A 14,467-nucleotide genomic window follows, 5' to 3' on the forward strand; every position below is an offset into this window, starting at 1 on the left:
AATTTATCAATCAATAATATTGATTATTTATTATTTTACAAAGGCGACTTTGTAGAAGTATTGTAAGCCTAGGTGATGATGATGAGATGAATGATAATACAATGAAGGTGGAGTTATGAATGAATAAAAATGATAGGTTATGCTATCCTCTTGAATTGATTTGAGTTATTTTTTCAATCCAGAAATAAAACTAAAAATTTTTATTTGATTAAAAACCGAATATAATAGAATGATGACATTCAATAAACTCTCAAAACTTGAAGATATTGAGTTATTAAGAAAAATTTTGAACCAGAAATAAACCACAAACTAATTATGACATTTTTTTCAAATCGGGCAACTTGAAAAACTTTTGTATTTCAGAAAAATAAGAGTTTTTTTAAATAAATATCCTTATTTACAATATTGACTATTCAATGGGTAAAATTATTCAAAGTTCCTACTTTAGGGAGTGTCTCACATCTTCGACTGCATATTCCTACCAGACAAACAGAAACAAAAGTAGGACTTTGTGATGTTCATGAACATGGGACGTTGTCACAGCATTGCGTTTACATTGCAGGCTGATACACAGGCAGTCGAGTCATAAATAAACATGACCTAATAAATTGTATTTTATTTGGTTCAAAGGTAAAAGAAAATGTGTGGGAGTTTATGTTTTGGCTTTTAAATGGCAATATGTTACTGCTGGCAAGCAGCTGGAGCAAATAATTGAAAATGCACGTCCACGATATAGAATCAATGTGTCTAAAAGCTACTTCAAGTTTTGGTTGTACAATAAAAATTCTAACAAGTTTTTATCGAACGTCCAAAGTCTAACTACACACACATCAATTTTTGAATGAACAATTTTTTTTCGTCCTTATAAACTCTACCAGGAGCTTGACAAACTCATGATCACATCATAATATATGTTTGTCAAATTTTGTTCAATTTAATCAAATTTATTAGGATGGCATAAAAAAGTTCAAAAATTGATGTGTGTGTTACTAGACTTAAGACTTATTCACACAACATATTCCCAAACTTTCATAATAATTTATTGGTCTAGTAGTTTCTCAATCACATATAAACACTCATTTGTCTTTTTCTTTAGGGCTTTTTGTAATATAAATAGAAATACAAATCTCAGTACTCTTTTAAATTATTTTATCACAACATGATTCGTACATTAAATGCCATTTTCAAGTCTGAAACATTCAGATTCATTTTCAAACTTGAAAATGGTATTTAATATCTGAATCATGTTGTGATAAAATAATTTAAAAGGGTACTGAGGTTTGTATTTCAATCTATATTTAAACATTCATTTATATTTTTCATTTTTATATTTTATCCAAGTTGTATTATAATTATTGTGTGATTAAAAAATAAAGTGATAGATTTTATAAATTAAATAGTAAGCACTATTATTCACATTAGTCCAATCATATTTTCTTATGACTCTCAATCTATTTCTTGAATATTCCAATGCTGTCTGCTGTACATTATAATTTTTATAACTTTAGTCGAGTCAGATCTGTAATGCAGGAGGAGTAGGTGGGCGAGGAGGAAGAGGAGGAGGCGAAGGAGAAGGTAGAAGAGTGAGAGGAGGAGTTGAGGAGGAGGGGGAATAGTTAGAGGAGGAGGAAGAGTAGGGTGAGGAGGAGGAGGAAGAGAAGGGTGGGGAGGAGTAGGTGGGGGAGAAGGAGGGGTTGATGAGGAGGTGAAGGAGGAGTAGTTGGGGGAGGAGGAGGAGTAGGTGGAGGGTTGAGGAGGTGATGGAGGAGGTCAAGAAGGAGTAGGAGGAGGAGGAGGAGGCTTGAGTTACTATAATTCATCTCAAGTTTATAAACACTTCAAAGACTTAATATAGAATATTTATATATGGTTTAGTTTATAATAAAGGTTTGTGTTAAAGTTGGTGTCGTGTGAACAGAGGTTTGAGCAAACTTGGCTCAAAGCCTTATTGTAATAAACCACTATCACAATAAACCTCGGTTTAGGACTATGATTTGAAATCCATATGTGATATGAATTTGGATTTAACCTACCACATTGTGATGTATTATTATTTTGAAATTGATCAGCTGACTAGTAGTTCAATGAACAGTAGACCTCGCGCAGTTCAAAACCACAGCCTCTTGTAATACTGTCCATGAGAGTGAATTATGTCCTGTCCTTACGTGTCCGTGTCCGTGTAGTTATATAATAATTATAGTTTTACAATTAAAAAGGAAAACAGAAGAAAATAATAACGAACTTAATTAAATATTCTCAACGATTCAGTATAACTAATAAGATTAGAAGAGAACAGTATTTTAGTTAGATTCAGGTAAGTTAGTGAAGGGGTATAAAAAGGGGTATGAAAAATATGTTTATACAAAGAAATAAGAAACAGTTGAAAGAAGAAAGAGTTGGTAGAGCTCAAAAATAATAATTTAATCATCAATTGAGCAGCATAATTTTTCACAAGATTTTTTTCACCAAGAAGTCTTTTTCTATTGCATGGAACATGGCAATTTTTCAAATTGCTGAAATCTGGCATGAATATTATTATTTAGAATTCCATATAATAAATTAAATGCTCTTAAGCTGCGTTTACACCAAAGTTATTAACAATATCTTGATAACTTAATCCTTATAGATTTCATCAGATTGAACATAACTTATCATAGTTACACATGATGATCATATGAGTTTGTCAAGTTCCGTTCAATCTAATAGAATCTATAAGGATTGAGTTATTAGCATTTTGTTAACAACTTTGGTGTAAACGTGGCTTAAAGGATTTTCTGGTTTTTAAGTCTTGGACTTCAAATGTTGACCTCGAAGTTTCAGTGGAAAAGGATATTGGACAAAATGTTTCATACTTTTTCAAATAAAGATAACACAATAACCTTCCTGAATTTATTAAAAATCAATAAGAAGTCCTGAAGTCGGATAAAGAATATTATTTGCTAGTAGCAGTCACCGTGTCCAACTTAATATCACTGCAAAATTTCATGACCATTGGTCGAACGGTCTAGGAGGAGTATCCCAACAAATAATAACAATTTCATGTATAAGAGCTTTGCTCACCTTCGGCTCGCTCAGAAATTAGAAATGGAAAATAAAAATTTACATGGATAAGGCGGAGCACCTGCAATTCTTAAGGTGCGTACAGATATACGCGCAGCGAACATGAGCAATTCACTTTTAATCAGCTAATAATAATAATAATGTCGAGTTACCTGGCTGGCTCAGGTCTGGTGACAGAGTTTTCAGGTCGCAACTGATCAATTTCAGGGCCTCTGACATGACCTAACGACTGCTTTTTAGGCAGCCTGGACCGATGACTTAACGTGTCCATCCGAAACAGCTGATGCCAAGCTTTTTATATCTGTATCTATCTGTTTCTGTGAAAATACAGATATAGTCAGCTGATTAAAAGTGAATTGTTCATGTTCGCGGCGCGTATATATGTACGCACCTTCACAGATATGGCACTTGTGGCAGGTGATGATCTTACCAATGTCAATTTATATTATGAGCTTGATCAAAATTGTTGGAGTGGTTTTTGAGAAAACCGCGGTTTTTTATATAATTTTGATAGAACTTTGAATCGCAACTATTATAAATGCTGAATAAATGCTATATTTTATGTTGAATTCATCTGAATGCAGGTACTGCTGGTGGCGGACATACAGAGATTTTTACAAGTGCATCCTCTTTTTTCTCCATTCCTCAACATTGTCACCAACTGTCGGCTTTCTTTCTACAAAATTCTTGGGAACCCTTCTATTGAAAATCTTTGAAATAATGTAGACTGTTTCAAATAGAAAAATATTAGCTATGGTACATTAGTATATGGTTGGTTGGATTCAGAGACAGAATTCTTTCAGACGTATGCCCCTTATTAGCGTCTGTGCTCATATTGTTGCATTAGTGCGCCAAAAGTCATCTTTATCGTTGTGGACACTGACGAATTTATTAACCTGCTTGGCCTTCCCCAACACTGTCCACAAGACAACACTGATTAGCATGACCATGCTCGTAGCACGGAGTGCCCTTTCTACTTTTTTGTTTGAAGAGTAGGGTATTCATTTCGGCGCCATTCGCTCTATGTCTGCTTCTCTTTATTCGAGACCATGACATGTGACTTGTATCTCCATTATGGCATTTGTTTTTGACATCTTCACCCATCGACTAGCCGGTCTCACGTCAGCCTATATATATATATATTTTATTATAAAGCCCACTTTCGATGTATATATTATGTTTCAACTATTCAGGTTATTAAACCACGTGAAAAAACTCATTCCTGGTGAATTTCTCAATCGATATTATTATGAAGAAAATTTTCTGCAGTCAATATTATATTTCACTCACACTCATTTATAGAAGTACAGATAATTGTAATAATAAGCATATTTTAATACTCTGTTTAGAGGTAGATAATATTCTTCAATGTTGAATAGTCATAATGCTATATTATAATGCTGTAATTAAGCCTATTGAAGAATAACAAGATTACAGACACTATTGGTCAGTGTGAAGTTAGCAGTACATTTGTCAGAAGTACATTAGAAAACGATATTTCTGGATGCAGACACAATAGTTCTATAGTTCCTGATAGATATGAGCAATAGTTCCATTGATATAATGGAAAAAAATGATTTTGAAAGAATGCACTGCCAACTTCTAATAAAAATCCTATTCACCTCAGCAGTACACATAGAAACGCTTTCATGACTGTTACAATAGGAGATATGAATGTATAAGAAGCCACTTACATGACTGGTGGGTTCCAATCTATTAGTCTAAACCTTATTATATGCTAAAATCTTATCTATTATAAGCTAAACTAACGATCTATACAGTTTTCAACCAATTCCATTGATTAATGTAGTCTGTGGCTAGGGTGTGAAGTTGGCCCGGACGAAAATTTGAAACTTCCAAATTTGATATTTAGAAACCTAAATAAATGTCAAATTTGTCAAAACATACCTAAACTAACGCTAAACTAACGATCTAGACTATTTTCAACTAATTTTATGAAAATTCCCAGGCTGGTGTGAAGTTGGCCCGGAAAATTTGAAGTTTCCAAAAATTTGGTATTCAGAAACCTAAACAAATGTCAGATTTGTCAAAACAAACTTAAACCAACGATCTAGACTATTTTCAACTAATTTTGTGAAAATTTCCGGGCTAGTGTGAAGTTGGCCCGGAAAATTTGAAACTTTCAAATTTGGTATTTAGAAACCCAAACAAACGTCAAATTTGTTAAAACAAACCTAAACTAATGCTAAACTAATGATTTATAACACTTTCATTGAGAGGGCTGACATCATCCGGGCCAACTTCGCAGACGTGCTAACTTCTGTTGAGAGCGTATCATGTACTTGTCGAGCGGAAATTATGAGGTAATATGATGGATGAACGTAATATGATGGCATGATGCGTTATCCTATTGGAATTCATCATATTTTAAAAATAGTTCTTCTCTGGAGGCTGCAAAGGACCTGGCTACTTACAACCATTCCGTCTTCTGGCAGCATCTTAGTTGAGCCCAAATTATGAAAGTTTAATGTGATAGCTGAAGACTTGATTCATAAATTCTCATCACAGTTTCCTTCAATAATTCTTACCTGGGGCAGCAAAGGACCTCATTACCTACATCCTTCTCCTCCGCTGACAGCATGATTTTTGATCCCAAACTATGAAAATGGTATAGAACTGAAGCCCAGAATTGTTTTCATTGATTCACACTTTTTTCCAATCTGGACGTAGTGGAGCTGGCCTGCCAAATTTGAAAACTTTTAAAGTCTCTCACGGTTGAATTTTTTGAGACAAATTATGAGAATAGTATAGGAATGGGCTCCATCGAATGAGACCAATATGAAAAATATTCAATATCACTTTATTTATGAATCTATAAAAGATATTAAATACTTCACACAGACACATAAATACATAATGCAGAATTCAAATAAAGTTCAGCATGATAATACAATTCAATAATTTGATAGTAGATGGTAAGGGAAAAAACCACTGGCGTGAGATGACTCTTGATCGCCAGTGTGAGTAGGAAAAAAATTAAATTTAAAGTTCTCTGAAATATCTTATACTAAACTACGGAACTCTCTTCCTTATTCATATTTTATACAGTGTATACAGGATATAGAACACATTATTCCATGGGAAATCGGATAAGAGAATAAGAAGTAATTTTGTCAATAACTTTACTATAAATAGTTACTATAATGACTCAATTTTTCCATTTTCTAACGATCTGACGGATTCTTCTCTTCAGATTCGTCACAGTCATAATCATCATCATCATCATCATCATCATCAGCTCTAAGAATTGAAATGTGTGACAAAAGCAGAAGGATGGGAAAGTCCTGTCTACCTGCCTGTTCTACGAATGACAGGTTTTTGAAATTCTATTTCCAGTAACTTGCATTCAATTTCCAACATGTGTTTCAAACTCTATTCACTGTTTACCATCCTATCTTCTCCCTACCTGAACTTGTCATTATTTTTAGTTTATTGACCTTTCTGCTGAAACTAAACAATTCTGACTGTTGGCTTCTTATTCACACTACATTTTGTATGTTGAAGTGAAGAGAGATAACTTTGTAGTTGAGAGGTCCAAAATTCGTTATAGAAGAAAATAAGGAGCCAAAATTCTGAAATGTCATGGGACAAGGTAAAAATATTTGTTGCTTAGAAGAATTTATTAAGTGGTGGCTTGTTATAGAGAGGCTCGACTGTATAGCAATTTGAATATGGTGTGCTTGTATAAACTGTATAGCAATAGGCCTATATAGATGTAGTAAATAATATATAATAAACAATATATAGGAACATAATTGACCGAGCAAAGTGAGGTCTAAGATTTAAGTCGACGGTTTTGCATTTCTCTTTATGTTTATAATTATGTTCCGCATTTACGGCGAAACGCGGTAAAAGATTTTCATGAAATTTGACAGGTACCTTTTTAAGTTGTGGGTCAACGTATATACAAGGCTTTTGGAAATTTTGCATTTCAAGGATAATATAAATGGAATAGGCGCATCCTTCATACACCAATATTAGAGTAAAAATCACACTAGAATATTATTCATCATAGATCAGCTGTCGAGAGGATTATAAATTGCATGCAATGACGCAAGCAATTTAATATATCAATGTAAATTGAAGAAAAACAGCTGTTGTTCGATTAATATCATCGATTAAATCTTGTTGAATAAATGAATAAACGTAGGATCTCATAGGCCAGCTCAGAAAATTATGAGCTGCATAATCACGTCACCGTGGTTGGGAACCCAACTGAAATTTCGATCCTAGCATAAGTAAAACTGCAGGTCTATCAATTGACCGAGCAAAGTGAGGTCTAAGATTCAAGTCGACGGTTTGGCATTTCTCTTTATGTTTAAATGTTATGTAATTATGTTTAAACGGTGAAACGCGGTAATAGATTTTCATGCAATTTGACAGATATTCCTTTTCAAATTGCGCGTCGATGTATATACAAGGTTTTTGGAAATTTCAAGGATAATATAAAAGGAAAAAGGAGCCTCCTTCGTACGCCAATATATTAGAGTAAATATCAGACTATAGAATTATTCATCATAAATCAGCTGTCGAGTGGATTATAATAAATTGCATGCCATGACGCATATCTCAATGTAGCTTGGGAAAGAAATCAGCAGCTGTGTAGACTATTGATTGCATGCCTCATTGAATGCAATTTTTATGCACTATTAAATGAACTATTGATTGCGTGCAATAACGCATGCAATTAATAACTAAAATACCATAGTATTGGCTCTCAAATTTTCTCTGCTTTGAACTCGGGCTGTCCTGTTGCCAGTATGTCTTCAAGGAGATTAGCTTTTGATGTTAGCATTTTTGATACACCAACCCGAACAGCCATTAGCCGTTTTCACACCGATATCTTGCCGACACGACACGACAGGATAGAATTTACTCTGATGGACAGTATATGAGGTATATGTTCACAGAACTACTAGTATTATACTTCGGTCAAACCAAGTCTACACATATAATAACATAACATAATATATGTTAACATAATAAGTTCTTGTTGATCGTTGCTCATGCTTGAGAATATTAGCAATTTTTGTAAATTCGATTGATCGATCCAGCGCATGTGCATTGCTTCAAAGTATTAGCAATTATTTTAAGTTTAGGTTTCTCTGAACCACGCAGCGTTATTGTGGGTTCTGTCAACCGTGATACGCGAAAATCACGCGTGTGTGATAAAAAAGCGGGTGTTTTCTCTGACAGCAACCTCGCAGCGCGCGATTATATTTTCAGTCATAGGCAACATAGATGTCCAACATGTTGCTGTAGCTAATGATCTATTAATGAATTTTGTAAATGAAAACCCATTGAACTTTTTATTGACTGGGGATAAGAAGGGTTTTCTATAATTGTGATTACCAGGCATCTGTTTGATAAAGATACCAAGTTTAGGGAATATTTTAGGCTTTCAATACATTTTGTTTTATGAGGTACTGTTCTGTGAATAGTAGACCTCGCGCAGTTATAAACCACAGCCTCCTCTAATACTGTCCATCAGAGTAAATTCTGTCCTGTGCTGTTGTGTCAGTGGCATATCCAGGGGGGATATGAGGATGTATCCCCCCCCCAGCGAAATGAGACCTACATTTATTTCGTGGCCCATTCAGCAACTACTTAGTTAGCTTTCTTTAGTATGAGTCGAACAAATATCTAGGAGATGAGAGAATAGCACAATGATAATTATGAAATTATAAGCTAGACAGTGAATGGTCTAGTATATATTATAATTATGGACTGAGATAGCATGAAAATAAAAAGATAGCACTTTAAAGTGAGTCAATTTTGTTACTTTTCACCATCTATTATTTTGAAGAAATTCAATGTAGCTTATATTTTTTCAGAGTTGATCATAGTTTATTGAGTTTCAAGTATGTGGTTGAGAAGACAAGTATGGCCACCTATAGTAGTTCATATCCTTAAACAATGCACCAGCAGCTTCTTCTACCCTTAAAATTTCCCGGTTATGATAAATGGGGGTAGCCTAATTTCCATCGTTAACAGGGGAGATACATCCCTGAATATTTGGGAAAATTGTTTATTCCTCTCCCCTAGAAAAAATTCAAGTTCAAGAACTGAAGTAAAAATTATGAAAAATTGATCAAAACAGTTAATGAAAAGTATCTAATTATGATTTTGGTATTATTTATGCTTACTTTCTGTTTTATTATTTTATACTTTTGTTTATAAAATTATGCATTCTCTTTTATTCGTTTTGAATATGTATTTGTTGTATGGCAAATAAATGATTTGATTTGAAACCTATTAGCATTATTATTTTTTGGAACAATTGAATTACTAGTAAAATTCTTGAGTGCGCGACGCAGAGGGAATTACAGAGATTGCGCGCGTGAAGTCAGAGAAAACACTTCCCTAGCAATAGCTGCAGCAGACTTTTGCGTGATTACGTCAAGAGAAACCTAGGCTTTTAATGTAGTGGCTAGTCGCGCATGTAAATTCTATTGGTCGATCCAGCGCACGCGCATTACTTCAAAGTATTAGCAATTTTGAAATGTAATGGCTAGTCGCGCGTGTAAATTCTATTGGTCGATCCAGCGCATGCGCATTACTTCAAAGTATTCATAGTGGAATTGTGGAACGCTAGGAACTTCAAGGCCATCTCTGTTTACTGTCGATCGGCTCTCCCATCGAACAGTTGGGGTTCCCCCGTGTAACTGTAAACAAACTCCATGCAAAACGCCACAGCACAAAGTAGAAGGAATCAGAGAGAACTTTTCTACCGGATCTTGTTTTGCCTGACGTGCAGTATTAATTTATACCGATAGAAAGCGCTATAGTGAACGCAAAAGACGATTTTTCTGTCTGAGCTCGAGTAGTGCTGTTGAAGGGCACGTAGTGGGGAGTCATTTGCTTGAACTATTTTCTTTTATGAGCATGAGCAAAAGGTTTTGCTCACGTTTATTCATAGAAAATGAAGCAAATGCTTTATATTTTAGAAGTATAAGAAAATGCTCAACTTTATTCATATGGCCCATTGGCATCCTACACTTCCCTCTCAAACAAACCAGTTAGCACCACTCACAAATTCAGAATCAAGCTGGTGTTGAAAGTATAGAAAAAAACTTATTAATCATTCATGATAATAGTAAATCATGAATGATACAGGAAAAAGTATCAGGTCTCAGATATAATTTGAACAAAAAAATTCTAGTGGAAACGATTGAGCATGGACATCTCTTCAATTAATGTTCAGTAACATTTTCACCCAAAATTGAAAATAAGCTTGAAATTTGAGAAAATTTAATTATTCAATTGCAAACTGTTGGCAACTGTTGATTCTATTAAATCATCCACTATGAAGAGATAGCAGATCTCCTGTGTATCCAGCGTTATTGACCTGTCACCAGATGGCTCAGATCTTTGACTCGAGATATGGGAGTATATCTGAGACCTGATAATTGGAAATCTAAAATCAAACTTTGCATAGATGGGGAGGAGCTCCTGAAAATTTTACAGATATGGGACTTGTGGCAGTTGAAATAGCTTATCAATGACTATTTTAGGTATGAATTTGATCAAAATCGTTGGAGCCGTTTTTGAGGAATCGCGAAAAACCCTGTTTTTGACAACATATTCGCCATTTTAGCCGCCATCTTGAATTGCATTTGATCGAAAATGTTTGTGTCGGATCCTTATAGTGTAAGTACCTTAAGTTTCAAATTTCAAGACATTCCGTTAATTGGGAGATGAGATATCGTGTACACAGACGCACATACTCTTATACACATACACACACACATACAGGCCAATACCCAAAAACCATTTTTTTTTAACTCAGGGGACCTTGAAACGTATAGAAATTTAGAAATTGGGGTACCTTAATTTTTTTCGGAAAGCAATAGGTACTTTCCTTACCTATGGTAATAGGACAAGGAAAGTAAGAATATATATATATATATATATATTATATATATATATATATATATATAATATATATATATATATATAAAAGAAACGTCTGCCAGTTGATTGAATAAAAAACACCAGCTTTCCCTACAAGATTGAAATTGTAGGTTCAATCTGCTCGAACTGTGACAGCCTATAATAATTGAATTCTCAAGACAGAGTCCTTCAGGTAACCAATGCCTTAACTCAACAACTAACTTCTCAAATGGTTCGAAGAATACATGGGCCTCGAAAGAAAAATTCAAAATCTATTTATATGTGGTGTAAAATCTGACAAAGCATTTATTGGAACAGTTCCACTTGTTACTCGTTCCGCTACTACGTAGACATCATGTCATCATTATGTCCGTCTGCGCTGACCAGTGACATCACAGTCACGGTTCTTTGCCACTGCTCTAATCAAGTTGGTTTCCTATATTATTCGTATTTTTCGTCGGGTTATTTGCCGTTGCAATTTTAATATTTGTACTATTCGATTTTTTGGAATTTATTTTGTCTTTAGGCATCTTACTTTCTAGATATTTGTTACTTTTTCACCAAACGTTTGTGAACGTGTTGCTTACGTTTCAAACACATCCGGCATGTTCCTTTTTTCAAGGAGCATTTAGTGGATTCCGTGTCTTTTGCAATGGTTCCTAGTTGAGAGTGCATCTACGCTCTCGGTCTAAACCTTTTATCCATATTCATCTGATCTATGAAACGTTTTTAAAAGTGAATTATTCTTTCAAATTAATTCATTTATTCTATTCTTCAATTGTGATTCAATTATTCATTGATTTCTTCACTCATTTACTCTGATAAACTTTGTCAAAATTGCAACCTTGTGTGGGCGTTTTTTGCTATTCATCGGATCTACGGAACGTTTTTAAAAGTGAATTATTCTTTCAAATTAATTCATTTATCCTATTCTTCAATTGTGATTCAATTATTCATCGATTTCTTCACTCATTTACTCTGATAAACTTTGTCAAAATTGCAACCTCGTGTGGGCGTTTTTCGCTATTCATCGGATCTACGGAATGTTTTTAAAAATGAGTTATTCTTCCAAATTAATTCGTTTATTCTATTCTTCAATTGTGATTCAATTATTCATCGATTTCTTTGCATATTTACGCTGATAAACTTTGTCAAGTTCACAACCTCGTGTGGGCTTCAATTGCCATTCTTCTAACAATTGGCTTCACCTCGTGTAACTCAAACTTTCAAGTTCATCATCTTTACCATTTGGAAATCATTCTAAAAATTCCACAACTTGAAAGTCGGATTATTCATTTGGGATTCTACATGCTCCTGCCTACATTTCCACTGGGGGATTGGCCTGCTGTGGTGGACGCTCCCATTCTTGTCATCGCATGGCCAGATCACATCGTCGCTTGCTGATGTCCTGTTCCTTTGGGTATTATGGATTCATTGCCTGTCTGCCTGGCTGCATCTCCTCTTCAAAATTTTATTCAGGTTACGTAAATCGTTCTATTCAATTTTCATTTACGTATGTACTACATAATTGTTTTGTTGATGTCTATCTTGACATTCAATTCACTGAGGCCACTGACGCCTATCAATTGTTTTGTTGATGTCTATCTTGACATTCAATTCACTAAGGCCACCGATGCCTATTAATTAATTGGATTTGACAGCTACCCTTGGCTTTACAAGTGATATTCTGAGGCCAATGACGCCTATTAATTGTTTTGTTGATGTCTATCTTGACATTCAATTCACTAAGGCCACCGACGCCTATTAATTCATTGGATTTGACAGCTACCCTTGGCTTTACAAGTGATATTCTGAGGCCACTGACGCCTATTAATTGATCTATTGATGTCTATCTTGACATTCAATTCACTGAGGCCACCGACGCCTATTAATTGTACTATTGATGTCTGTCTTGACATTTAATTCACTGAGGCCACTGACACCTATTAATTGTTCAATTGATGTCTAACTTGACATTTAATTTATTGAAGGCCTTTGCCGCCTATATTTTAATGTACTCTATTTGTTGAGCACTATCTACAGCTCATTGTCATTTGTTATTATTCCTTTTGTACTATTGATGTCTATCTTGACATTTAATTCACTGAGGCCACTGACGCCTATTAATTGTTCAATTGATGTCTAACTTGACATTTAATTTATTGAAGGCCTTTGCCACCTATATTTTAATGTACTCTATTTGTTGAGCACTATCTACAGCTCATTGTCATTTATTATTATTCCTTTTGTAAATCATTGTCATTTATTATTATTCCTTTTGTAAATCATTGTCATTTATTATTATTCCTTTTGTAAATCATTAAGATTGAACTTTGCAGCAATAACTTTTCATTATAGCACTCAATTTATATTCGCTGAATTCAGGTATCATTAATATTACCTTTTCGATTATTGTCAGGCTTCAGTGGTCATTAATGTCATTGACCTAATTTCATTTAAATTTTGTATTTCTCTAACGTTTTATCATGTTGTAATTATCCCAAGATATTTGACTCAATCTACTTACAATTGTTTTGTATGTGGCCATCTGCCTATTATTATTTTATTGTTATTAAATCTCATCTTGTTGATTCATTTAGTCTTTTATTGGCATACTTACCACACTTCAAGCTATCAGTATTTTTATGCACAGAATTCAAAGATTTATTTGTAGGTATTAATACCAACTATCATTCACAGTCCACTGCCCTGACCTTGGATTCTGTCATACAAATTGGTTCATCCGGGCCAGATTTCTTGATCCAGTGTTTACCTAGGATAATTGTTAATTGGACCAATTGGATAAAAATTGGTCCTCCAGCCCGTTCATTTTTGATCTAGTGTTTACCTAGGATAATTGTTAATTTTTATTACCCATTTCTTGGTCCATTGAACCTTAGGGTTTCAGTGACCGTGTGCCTAATAGTCTAGCTTGACGCCAATGATTAGGTCCCACTCTAGAGTATATTTTATTCCATTGTACCTTTGTATGTTTATATTGTTTAATATTAAGCATTCACACACTTGTTTCAAATTTTCAGTACTGGCTGCAACTCAAAGCACGCTGCGACATGTATGCACCAGCTATCAACTATCTTGTACCCTGAGAGACTGAACCGCACTGAACTGGTCACAGACGGCTATTGCGCATTGGGAAAACAACACACAGCAAACTACACCACCTTGCGAGCTCGCTACTTGACTCGCCGCACAGCAAGCTTGATACAACTTGCCTCAAACGCACAGGCGTGCCTCTCTGCGTACTGGACCAGCGCCCAAAGTTGCTTGTTGGCGCAGCAATCGCATTGCTACAGTGCAGCATCGTTTCGTTCACTCAGGTTTTTCTGTTAGTTTTTAAGCATGTCCGATCATGAGGAAGATTCACTTCCTGAGCCTTCTGCTCTTTCCAATGCAAGAGACAATTTACACCACGAAATAGATTGGTTCATAACCAGCTATAGCAATTATGTTGTGGACACTGAAGCCACTTATT

Source organism: Nilaparvata lugens, chromosome 3, assembly GCF_014356525.2.
Source record: "Nilaparvata lugens isolate BPH chromosome 3, ASM1435652v1, whole genome shotgun sequence".
NCBI lineage: Eukaryota > Metazoa > Arthropoda > Insecta > Hemiptera > Delphacidae > Nilaparvata > Nilaparvata lugens.